This window comes from Cricetulus griseus, chromosome 8 (assembly GCF_003668045.3).
Source record: "Cricetulus griseus strain 17A/GY chromosome 8, alternate assembly CriGri-PICRH-1.0, whole genome shotgun sequence".
NCBI classification, from domain to species: domain Eukaryota; kingdom Metazoa; phylum Chordata; class Mammalia; order Rodentia; family Cricetidae; genus Cricetulus; species Cricetulus griseus.
In genome coordinates, this window is record NC_048601.1 from 2,990,200 (window position 1) to 3,002,617 (window position 12,418).

Genomic DNA, 12,418 nt, shown 5'->3' on the forward strand with positions numbered 1-12,418 from the left:
GGTCCAACACCTTCTTCTGGCATCTGAGGAGCCTGCACATGGATGTTGCCTGACATACAGACATTCCTATCACTTCCCCCCACCTTCCCCCGACTGGGGCTACATGCTGAAGGAAAGAAGATAACACAGGAATTACCCACAAAGTGTGGCAAGGGCATATCAGAAAACAGTGCTTATGCCCCAGTGTCAAAAAAACCTATGGATTCATATCCTAAATGTTTTCTACATTTCAGAAATGGGGCTATAATGTTCACTACTACTTAAAGTGTTGGTTTTTGTTTCCCATTTTCTCAAATCTAGAGAGTCTCTATTAGACACATTTTAAGTTGAATCTATAAATACAGGGCTAACACACACTGCCACTGTTTGCCCTACCAATCCCCACGGGACACCGTGCGGCAACTGTGAGTTAAGCCACTTTAACTCTCACCTGGAAAGGTCTTTCTTACCTGGTCTTTCCTAACGGCATGAACTTGGGCCTCCCCCATTGCTCTGCAGGCCTTTCTCCTTCTGCTCTTTTGTCGTTCACATCCCCACAGCCATGCCTATTGCTTGTAAATGTTTATTAGAGCCAGTTATGGCACTAAAGCTAACATAGCTGCAGACCCATGGCCTAGAAACACAATGGGCATTTCCTCCTTGCAGTCTCCACAGAGAACGGTTTAAATGTATTGTTTCCTCGGCCCAATCCACATAACTGAAGAACCGGCACTGCAGAGAGTACACGGATGAGCCTCGAGCTGCAATTGTGGACTGTGCATCAGAACTCATGACCAGCAGCAGGGTGGGGGAGAGAATGCCTGACACCACTTGAAGGTATCCCACAGAAACTAAGTGTTCCATAAGCCTCGGAGAAAAGACAAAACAGTGCTTCCCTCCCGCAACGCCCCTTCCCAGGACAACTTGGTCTTGAAGCTGTGCTTTGCTGCAGCAATCTCTTTATACAAGAACCAGAGTAGGTTCGTTCGTGCATTCATTAAAGGCATTTGGTAGATTGTTTTTTCTTCCTCTCTCTAGCTGATGGTGCTGCCACTTTCTCTGTCTAATTTCCCAAAAGAGAAGCCAAAGGCAGTTGCTTGCTGAAAACTCCACATGCAGGAAGAGGGACACTCAACAAGGATGCTTCCGTCAGGCCTACATGAGGCAACGAAACACTTACAAAAGGTCAGGCGTTCAAGCCAGACAAAACACTCTGCAAATAAAAGGCTCACTTATCCTGCCCAGGCTCATGTCCCAACATCAAAAACCCCAGGGGCCTGTGCCCCCTCCCCAAATGTTTCAGTCTCCTACATCATTGTATGATGTCTTTCTGTGGCTACTTGGCCTTAAAAAAATAATAATAAAACAAGCCTCAAATGGCAGCTCAAACACTACCCCTTCCTGGGAAAGCCTCTCGGTTCCTAAACAGGGGCCCCTTTTTAATCTCACTGCTGCTGCAGCTGCGCCCACCACAGCCTCACACCTATGAATACCATTACGGAGTGACGCCTGGCTGGCTGGCTGCCTGTGCAGCAAGAGAGCACCATGACCTTCTAAGTCCATGTCCCCTGGAGCACAGGCCGGTACCTCAACATGAAGAAATACCCTAGGTCTGAATACAGGGACGACACCCACCACCCCAGTTCCTTCTAGCTAAGCTGCCTAACTCATTTTGGTGGTCCACCCATTGCTGGCCTCCCTTCTCTCAGCTTGCTCACTATGTATCCCTACCCCTGTGACATTACTAAAGCACTAAATGGACCCAGCTGTGTGGCTGCTGAGATGCTGAAATCCACCCTTCTCTAAGCTCAAAGGCCTCAAATCCAACTGGACAAAAAAAAAAAAAAAAATTACATAATTAGCATATAACTCATAGGTGTCATTGGGACACACCCAAATTATGCTAACCCCTCTGCCCGGCACATTCTTCACTCTCGAATGGCCAATTCACAGTTGAGTCCATGAAAGACACTTTCCTAATTTGCCCACCTGCCCACCTGGTTCCTCTGTGTTTGAACTTGAGTTCTTTGTACGCACTCACCACACCACTCACAAGACAGAACCCATCCCATCTACACGGAAGGGCGACACATTGTCACATGTCTCTCTTGCCTAACACAGTGCCTGGCAAGAAGCTGAATTACAATTAACCTCATTAGAAGCATTGGGAGTCTGTGACTCTTTGAGTGCTAACCCATACTGAGAATACCAACAGGGCAACACATGCAATTCAGTACTAAAACTTTTCCACTCCAGGCACAGAAATAGTAAAAGTCTTTTCTGTTTGACTTGATAACGGCAGGAATGTCAAGAGTCTCCTCACTAGATGTGAAAGGTCTGTCCAAATGAATGAAATGGATCTCAATAGTAAAACCACAGCAAAGGGCAACTCCTTAGAGCTACAAACCAGGCAACCAGCCCCTGCTGGCAAATACAAAGGAGCCACAGGGCAAACCCTGCATGGCACTTCCATAGAAGGGGCCTGTCAGCAGGTCAATGCTTAACTAAATAAAAACGCTCATGGCTTCTAAAAATTAAATTGCATGAAACAAGATACTGGCACGACATAATATTTCCAAAAGTGGATCGTTAAAGAGGTTTTCTGATCTCTCAAAGAGTCCATCTTCCCATGTTATAAAATACATACTGAATTTCCTACGACAGGGCCACTATAAGGTATCTCATAGCCAAGCCTAAGTGCGTATCTTTAACCACAGCACTCAGGAGGCAGATGCAAGTAGATCTCTGGTCTACATTTCAAGTTCCTGGCCAGCCAGGGATACCTAGTGAAAGCCCGCCCAAAATCGCATGTATACATACATACATACATACATACATACATACATACATACACACTTAAAAAATTGCCCTTGCTCACCAAGCCTGGCTGGGATTCTCAGATCTATTATTTCATTTTCTGTCTGTTCTGCCTCATCCTCTCCTTTAGCACGACTATTCTAGCAAGGAAGCAAGCCCTTGAGCTAGGGACGAGCAGAGAGCAACTTCAAGGACGAAGACCGAGCCTTTCATGATTAAAAATGGGGAAAGAAAATCCAGCTTAAGCAATGCTCGAGGCTCAAAAACTATGCCACTGTTAAAGAAAATGCTGTGCTGTAATATTTAGCCAACTCTAATTGGTTTTAATTAAGGAAGGTAGCTGATAGTATTGTTTGTTCTGGCTTAATTGTCGAGGCCAAGAACCATGTCTCATCAACTAATTTTGTAGAGTTCTCAGCAAACATTCTGTTTACAGTGGCTTTTAATCTATGAAGCCAACTAGCATGTACATGCTCATGTTAGATTAGTTCAGGTGTTGGCTCTCTCTATGCTAAGATCTCAGGTAAGTTACTTAAGTCTGAGTTCTCTCTTGCTTTGTAAATGGAGGTAACAGTCCTTTCCTCACTACAAATCCACAAATGAACAAGGACATATATAACAAAACCATAAAACACAATACAAGGTGCAACGAGCACCCCCTGAGATAAGCTTTCTCCAGGAGCAAGCCCCTCACTATAAATCTAAGAACAAAGCCCATTATGTCCCAGGAAAACTTATGTTTGGCATGTAAAACTGTAAACAGCTCCTAAGAGGTAGGAGGGAAAAGGGAAGTCAGGAAAAACAGGAAGAGAGGTTAAGCAAACAGCAAAGGAAAAGGTTTTGTGATAAAGTAACAGGAGAGAGAACAAGCCCACGTCTTGGCAGTCACTATCAAACTCTACCTTCTCTGCCCCTGTATCCCTGGCTGGGGCACCTCACTTTTCTAAGCTTCCATTTCCTCAGATAATAATCCATTGGGCTCCCACTGAGCATATCCAATTAGACTATCTATTCACACTGTAGCCATGCTACTGAGGACTGTGCCAGTACATACTAAGTAATCGTTAAAACAGCTACTGACAAGTTAGACCTGGTGGAAGCAGAGTGAAGTCTGTGTGGGGGAAGAGAACGCTCAGACAACCCCGAACCAAATCAATGAATCACACTGGGAGACAGTTTTGACCAGACTACTGAGGACTGCCAAGAGATCCGAGTCCAATCCCAAGTCACAAAAGCCCCAGCCCTAGCCGCTCCTGCACATGCCACCACACATGAAACCACACCAAGAGGGACGGGCGTATCAACGTCTATGGGTGTGTCTCCGCACCAGACCCAACTTTCTACACTCTCAGACACAGCAGAGGCTGGGATTTCGAATGCCAAAAATAGATGACATCAGCAATGATGCAGTCACCTGGGTGCTGCCTTCTTGTTTCTCACTTCCTGTTGTATCTGCAGGGGATCTGAGGGGCTAAACATTACCAACTTCACCCTGCTCAGGAACCACCACAAAGGTGCTCCAGAAACCAGGAACCAAGGGAATAAAGTCCCTTCCTGAATCAAACACAAAGGCAGTGAGTAACTGAGGAAGAATGAATTTAAAAGTGACAGGAGGGTCAAGGTGGTCAAAGTTTGTATTGTGAAAAGGGCACAATGAAACTTCCTATTTTGCACGATGTACATTAAAAAATTTAAACTAAGCTTCAAACAGGTTCAAGTTCCCACAGGCAACTAGCAAGACTTGAGTTCTGCTGGGAGTCACAGCAGAGGAATGTGTACGGTCAGGACGCCACAGGGCCTGTAATTGTCAAGGTTTTTCCTTAGATCTGTGCAGTGAACATCTAGGAGGGAGGCATCACGCGTTCCAAGTGGGAAAAGGCATTTCCCGAGCTTGTATCCCCCAGAAGAGAGCCAACTTTCCCTTTAAAGGGAGAACTGATGCCCCTTTATCCTAAGAACCCTTTCAAAACCAAACCTGTACTTAGCCATCCCTGTAAACCCTTGAACCCAAACCATTGAGGCAGACTTAAAAGCAACTCTATGAAATTTTGGGTTTAATTGCTGTCAAAGGTACAAACGGCTGAAAAGGGCAAGACCTCGAGGGAATGCTACCTGCACACGAGTGATCAGACATGTAGTTAGGTAAACACTGCACCTGTGGAATTAGTAAGCGCCAGCAGGATGGCAAACGGAAACGGTGATTGAAGTCATGCTAACAGCTTATTTTTCCTATCTTTGTCGTATTTCATGGGCTTTAAGTGTTGACGGCTCTACTCCTTCCCCCGAGTTAAGCTCATGAACCATAAACTGCTGGCCTGGAGATGGGCATCCCAGAACCGATCCCATTCAGAGAACAGTACTTTCTACACTGGACCACGGACTGGCCCCTGGACCTCTCTGTAACAAGGAGAGACAACCTGAGCAAGAATGACGGTGGGGAGCCTGGATTTCACTGGACCTTTGGGTAACATAGACAGAGCCCACCACTGCTCACTCATACACACCACATAAGTTTAACTGAATTTACTGTTAACCAGAAACAAACATTAAGCCCGAAAATCCATAAATAAAACCAGACACACTATTCTTCCAACACCTGTTTATTTCTCCAGCACACCTGTATGGAGCACAGTGCCTACCGTAACACCTGTGACTTCACGGTCCCAGAGATCTCAGATGACACCCAAATGCCGAGTTTCCATGGCTGAACTTCTCTCATTTTACACATGTACAAAACTGAACTCAAAGCCTTATTTCAGACATCATCAGAACAGCTATTTATGGAAATAAAAACTGAAAGGGATGAGACTGACATCATCAACTCAATTCCAACTTCATAATTCAACCCAAACAATATTTAATGCCAAGCAACCTTTAAAAACACAAGACAAAATACACAACAATTGAAATATTGCACTGGGGAAAGGGTTAGTGTACTTCTAATTTCTCCTTTTCAATCCACATGGGTGCTGACAGGCAGTAATTCAAAATTATCAAGTCTCACTCAATGGTTACAACTAATTAGCACCAAAAGCAACTTCCAAAAGTAGACTAAAATATTTTACATGCCAAAAATAACTCACTTGCAGAGTGCAGTGGCACACACCTTTAATCCTAGCACGGCAGACAGAAAAGTGGATCTTTGTGAGTTAGAGCCAGCCTGGTCTAAACAGGACAGCCTGGAACTACACAGCTACAGAGTGAGACCCTGTCTCAAAACCAAACAGACCACAAAACAAACAACAAACACAACTCATTTACCTAGTTCTTCAGAAAACCAATCTCAAAATTTAGATGCATTTTCCAAAATCCACTCTTCGCAACTGCAGACCTGAGCAAGACCTTCCTGAATGGCAGTGGGGAACGGTAGGTGCCCAGGCCAAGGAGACCCCACCACTTCCTGCCTACCTGGCCTTGGCACCTCATTTACTTCATGGGGGGGGGGGAGTAACAAAAACACTCCAGAAAGAAAACAATGTTTTGGCAGCAAGTAGTCCTGCATAAAGTGTCCTCTTACTGTCTTACCCTCCGATGAATGATCAATCTGGTCACCCAAATCACCTTCACAAATGTCTTTTCCTCCTGAAACCCTGGTTGAATCCCTCCTTCCTTGGCTTCGGCATGAGTTTTATACTCTGGTTACTGGAGGTGGGGTCCTATTTCTCTCCAGGAGACTCCACCCACCTCAGGACAGGCCCCAGCAGCATCTGTGTATAATAGGCAACCAACTCTCTTCCTCTTATCCCCTCCTTCCAAAGCTTGTAAACAATAACATCCTCCCAGCCTTTACCTGGAGACAGTCCCATGTACCCAGTGTATGATAACACTCCAACGGTTGGAGGAACAAGGAAGAAAGTCAGGAGACAGACGATTGGGGGTTTTTTGGTTGTTTTAGGTTTGGGGGGGGGGGCTTCTGTTTGTTTGGTTTGGTTTAAATAAAATCCTTCTACCTCAAGCTTGTCTTCACCATCTCACTGAAACAGCCCATGGTGCTCTTCATCAAAATCCAGGGGCAGGCTTCCTGCAAATGTCAAATCTAACCCAGTCATAACTTGACCATCTGTTGATTTGACTGCAATGCTAGGATTCTCAAGCAGCAACGTGCTTGCTTAACTGGCCCTGCATTTACTTACATAAAACAAACTGATTTCATATTACAGCAAGATGCAAATCCTGGTTTGGAGTCTCCGCCTTTTCCCAGCTGTCAGAAGGCACTCTGCAAGTTCCCAACCTTACCAACAAGATACTTCTGGTATTTGAGGGAGCAGAACATTTCTAAAGAAAAGAAGGGCCAAACTGAGACTAATGCTTTCTCCTTTTCTATAATGTTCCACCTTTTGAAATTAAAATCTAGCATTAAAAAAACTTCAGGGTTTTTTGTTTTGTTTTTTTTTTTTTTTTTTTGAGAAAGAACTTAAAGCTGGTTGAGTAAGGAGGAAGAGCTGATCTGGAAGGGATTGGGGAAGGGAAGAATACAACCAAAATATATTTAAACTAAAAGAAAAAAACTGCTTTAAGTAATTTTTAAAAATCTGCAGAGGGCACACTTTATTTGCACAATCGTGGTTTCTATTCTTTGACTTACTTTTAAGCAAACTCCAAAAATAAATGCGGGGACTTACAGTATTGTACTTCATGTGGCTTTTCTGAGTCTAATTTGTTTCATTCCTTAACAGCAGGGCCTTTCAGAAGAGCACAAAAAGGACCCAATTTGCTTCTCAGTCTAAGCACATCCAGCAAATGAGAAACCTACTCAGTCCTCTCACAAGAGAAGAGCACCGGGCAGAGTGAGGTCACACCCCAGACTTTCATCCACTGTACTTCTGTTGGGATCAGGGTATTGCAAACAAAAGTACGTCTAGGAGCTTATACAATAAATGTCACAATCTTCCCTATCTTGAACTAATTTCCCTCCCCAAGTAAAGACACAGGGGCAGCTAACTCAGACACAACTCCAAGAGGCCACCACAGGGGAAGAGTATAATAAACTCAATTGTTTATATATCCTGGGGCATAAGAGAAAATGTATGTGTGTGTGTGTGTGTGTGTGTGGTGTGTGAGTACATGTGTGTGTGGTGTGTGTAGCATGAGTGTGTGGTGTGTGAGTACATGTGTGTGTGGTGTGTGTAGCATTGTGTGTGGTGTGTGTAGCATGAGTGTGTGGTGTGTGAGTGCATGTGTGTGTGGTGTGTGTAGCATGTGTGTGTGGTGTGTGAGTCCATGTGTGTGTGTGAGTGCATTTGTGTGTGGTGTGTGTGTGTGTGTGTGTAGCATGTGTGTGTGGCGTGTGTGAGTGCATGTGTCTATGAGTGCATGTGTGTGTGGCGTGTGAGTGCATGTGTGGCGTGTATAGCATGTGTGTGTGGTGTGTGTAGCCTGTGTGTAGTGTGTGAGTGCATGTGTCTGTGAGTGCATGTGTGTGTGGTGTGTGAGTGCATGTGTGTGTGGTGTGTGTAGCATGTGTGTGTGGTGTGTGAGTGCATGTGTCTGTGAGTGCATTTGTGTGTGGTGTGTGTAGCATGTGTGTGTGTGCGCGCGCGCGAGTGCAGACATCGAGACAACTTGAGGTGCAAGCGCCAGCCTCGTGAGCAGCAGATCTGGACTTGAAGAAGACCTGCCCGGTTTAAGCCACCACTGCCAGTCGAGGGCGAGCCCCCCTCATCCCCCGCCAGCGGGAACCCTGCACTTCACTCGGCTGCCCGGCTTCCCGGCGGCCGCGGGCGCAGCGGGCACCTCCGCCAGCGGCTGCACCGGCCCCACTTCCATCTCCCGTCGCGTCCCTGCCAACTTCGGGGTCCGGGAGCAGAGCGGCCCCGTGCGGCGGACAAGCCCCGGGGACCGGCGGGCTGACCCGTGCACCGGGGCTGCGGTGCGCACGCTGCGGCGCCCGCCGGGTGACTGACAGGCGCCGGGGGCGCGGCCCCGCCTGCAGCCCGGGGACGCCGCACACAGCCGCGCTTCTCGGCTCCGCCGGGGACAGCAGGGCCCCGGGCGCCCCGGCAGAGTCCCCGTGCCCGCCCACCGCCAGCGCAGCCCGCCCCGCACCCGCACCCGCAGCCGCGCTCGCACTCACCCGCCCCGCTCGCCCGCTCGCCCGCGCCGCCGCAGCCGCTCAGCCTTCTCAGCCACCGCAGCCCGCGGCGCGCATCTCCCGAGCCAAGCCCCGCCCCGCCCCACCAAGCTCCGCCCCGGGAGGCGGAGCCAAAGCGGCCAGCCCCCGGAATCTCGCGAGGCTTGCCTCCTGGGCTTTTAAGGGGGTCGGGCCTGACGTCATACGCACCAGGCGGAAGTGGTCTTCTGGCGTCAACGCCAGTCCCGCCCCGCCCACCGTCGCCAGCGGAAGTGCTGGCTGGTCCGGCGGCCTCGGCGCTTGTGTTGCTTCTCGGCTGTCCGGCGCCCTGGTCCCGGGGCCGTTTCTGGTTAGAACTGGTTCCGCCGCAGCCTGGGAGGGGCCTGGTGAGATGTGGACGTGAGCCCTGCGCACACCTGTGATTAGTGTGTGCATCCTGAGAGTGAGCATAGAGCGGAACACTGTGCCCTGCACACCTGTGATTAGCGTGTGCATCCTGAGAGTGAGCATAGAGCCGAACACTGTGTCCTGCACACACATGTGATTAGCATGTGCATCCTGAGAGTGAGCATAGAGCCACACACTGTGCCCTGCACACGCATGTGATTAGCGTGAGCATCCTGAGAGTGAGCATAGAGCGGAACACTGTGTCCTGCACACACATGTGATTAGCATGTGCATCCTGAGAGTGAGCATAGAGCCACACACTGTGTCCTGCACACACATGTGATTAGCGTGTGCATCCTGAGAGTGAGCATAGAGCGGAACACTGAGCCCTGCACACACATGTGATTAGCGTGTGCATCCTGAGAGTGAGCATAGAGCCACAGTGTTTAATTCATCCACCAATAAGAGAAACGTATATACAGAAGGACGTCCCATCAATCATCCTCATGTTTTGATGGTTTTGCTTCTTTGCACAATCTTGTGACTGTCTGAGATTAAGATGGGAAGTTACACATGACCTCACTTCACAGGCATGCGCCTAGTCCCTCTTTCAGGGGCTCAGGCTGGGACACGGCTATGTGGGAAATCTCTAACTATGAAGTCTTGTAGAAGGTTCTGGATGGGTGGTTACAGTGTCAATGATGGCTTTGTGCTGAGTGTTTTCCTAAAACTAAAGATGGAGAGCAAAGAGCCCAGGGCCTACCTCACACTCTGCTACAGTCTCTAACCCCTGAGGAGTATTTGTCTCCAAAGGGTTGTTGCCTGTTGTGAGTCACCCTGCTAGGACACCCCTTGGGGTAGGGGTGAGAAGACAGCACCAAGGACCCAGGAGCTGGGAGTCGGTGAGTGCAGAGCCGGCTGCAGACCTGTTTACTAAGTTAGAAGTTTACTAAGTTAGAAGTTTACTAAGTTAGAAGTTAGTTCTGCCTTTACACCCCCTCCCAAGGTCCCATCTGCTCAGGCGCTGACTCTGCTGCGCGGTCCTTTCCTCACTGGTGACTCTGGTCAGGTGTCTCTTCGTCAGCAGTCTCTGGACACCATGGTAGGCTTGGTTTAGGAGGAAGTGCTTGCCACGCATGCTCATGCAGGCTGGCCTGGGCACCTGGGCAGGGGGACTGCGGCTTGGGTAGGCTGGCCTCAGTTTCTCCTACAGTTGCCTTCAAAGGGTAACCGTCTGCATTTTATGCTGACTTGGTTTCCTGGAAGAGTGATCCAAAGCTCTCAAACTGAAAATGACTCCTCTTCCTTCTCTTCCTCCTCCTTGGTTAGACCCCACAGGTTCTCTGAAGAAGGTCAAAGTTTGGCTTCGCATAACAGCAATAGGCAGCCACTGAACTACCCTACATGCTGACGCCAGTGTGAGCTACCCTACATGCTGACGCCACTGTGAACTACTCTGAGGGGAGCCATGTGGACATTAACAGACTGTAGGAGGCTGAGCTTTAAGCATTAAGCTGTATACCATAATGTGTTTGGGACAAAGGTACCTTGATGAACAGAAATGTTTATCTGGTCTACTGGGAGTATGTCTCAGCAGGGCTGAGTGCTGCAAGGGTTATGGAAACAGGTAACTTATAAAACCACAGAAATCCTCTTCCTTACCAAGTACATTTCCCAAAGGACTTCCCACCTACATTTCCCTCTGAGGCAAGAGTGTGCCAATTAGCAAATAGAAACATACACAAGAAGGGCTGGGGACGTGGTTCAGCAGCAGACAACTGGCCTTGTCATGCTTGGGTTCAACCATACACCAATGCATGCACAAGTATACACACACACACACACACACACACACACACACACACACACACACGACAGTATTTAAATATAAAAACATCATAAAATATTTCATTTAAACAGTACTAATTGAGTCTACCTCAAATATCACCAATTTTGCCCTGGAAAAAGCTTTAGTGTCTGTCAGTGAAGTCTTTGGTTTTATTTTTAGGATTTTTTTGAAGTTAATGCGTATGTGTGTAAACCTGAGTGAGTTTATGTGCGCCATGTGTGTGCAGTGCCCATGGGAGCCAGAAGAGGGCGTCCTGTAAATGAAATTAAAGGCAGTTGTGAGCTACCCAGTAGGTGCTGGGACCTGAACCTAGGTCTTCTGGAAGAGCAGCCTTCTGTGGAATAATTAACTAGGGAAACGTGTTACATTTGTTTATGCTGTGGAATATTACCCGAACTGTGTAAAGGTGTGTTTCATTTGTTTATGCTGCATTTTTTAATTATGTAAAGATGCACACACATACAGTTGCATGCAAACAAACTTGTGGCGTGATCATGAGTGCCACCGTCAAAGGTGCTCCTGAGTCCTCCTCAGTGACAAGGTTGTCATCACTCAGAAGGAAGTGAGTTGCAGCTTAGAATTCTATGTCTAGTTTTGCTATCAATTAGGAAGAGGGCTATTTTCAGATATGCAAGCATTGTGTAAACTCCTCCTGGGGAGGCAAACAGACAGGATGCCAACAACAGACCAAAGACAGGACTCTGCTCAGCTAGCCCGGTGAACCCATGGTTTAGTTAGGGCAACTTGCAGAAGCATGGAGAAGCTAGTGAGCAGCTCCCACGCTGAGGAACCGCCCTCTACTCCACACCCACCAACCATCAACCGCCTGCAGATTTCAGGGGTCCATTGTCTCTGAGTGCTCATCCAGCTGGACCCTCTGCCTTAACTGTATGTTTTCTTCTCCAAATTTTCTGTTTCTGTTCTAAATATAAATGTTTCATAAATGTCTTTGTCCCACACTTTTTCTCGTCATCCTCTTTCCCAGGAAGACTTCAGCTCTCATTTATTCCAAACCTGTTCGAATTAATCAAATCTTTTCCATACCGGATCATGGTGGGCAAATGAAAGTTAGGGAGATGAGATGTGTGGGGCCGGCTTGCCAGGGGAGGAAAGAGCTTCCACAAGGAGATGAGAGGGCATTTCAAATGGGGAACTCAGACAGGCACACTCCCAATCTGTCCAAGAACCCAACCCTTAAGGTCCCCTCCATCTTAGGATGTCTGTGCTTGCTCACACATTTAGACAGGATAGACAAGAGACTGTTTCATGCTTGGCACAGACCTGGACTATTTATTACCAGATTAAAATAACCCATG

The 12,418-nt window shown here is 47.7% G+C and overlaps 1 protein-coding gene across 1 annotated transcript in view; it reads right to left on the reverse strand.

Annotated features, from left to right (window-relative positions):
- The window catches only part of Stk38l (serine/threonine kinase 38 like), a 59,688-nt gene extending 50,763 nt beyond the window's left edge, over nt 1-8,925 (reverse strand). Inside the window, exon 1 of the mRNA XM_027430098.2 lies at nt 8,870-8,925. The gene's annotated coding sequence lies outside the window, so the exon portion shown is untranslated. The remainder of the gene's footprint in view (nt 1-8,869) is intronic.
- Between the last annotated feature and the right edge of the window lie 3,493 nt (nt 8,926-12,418).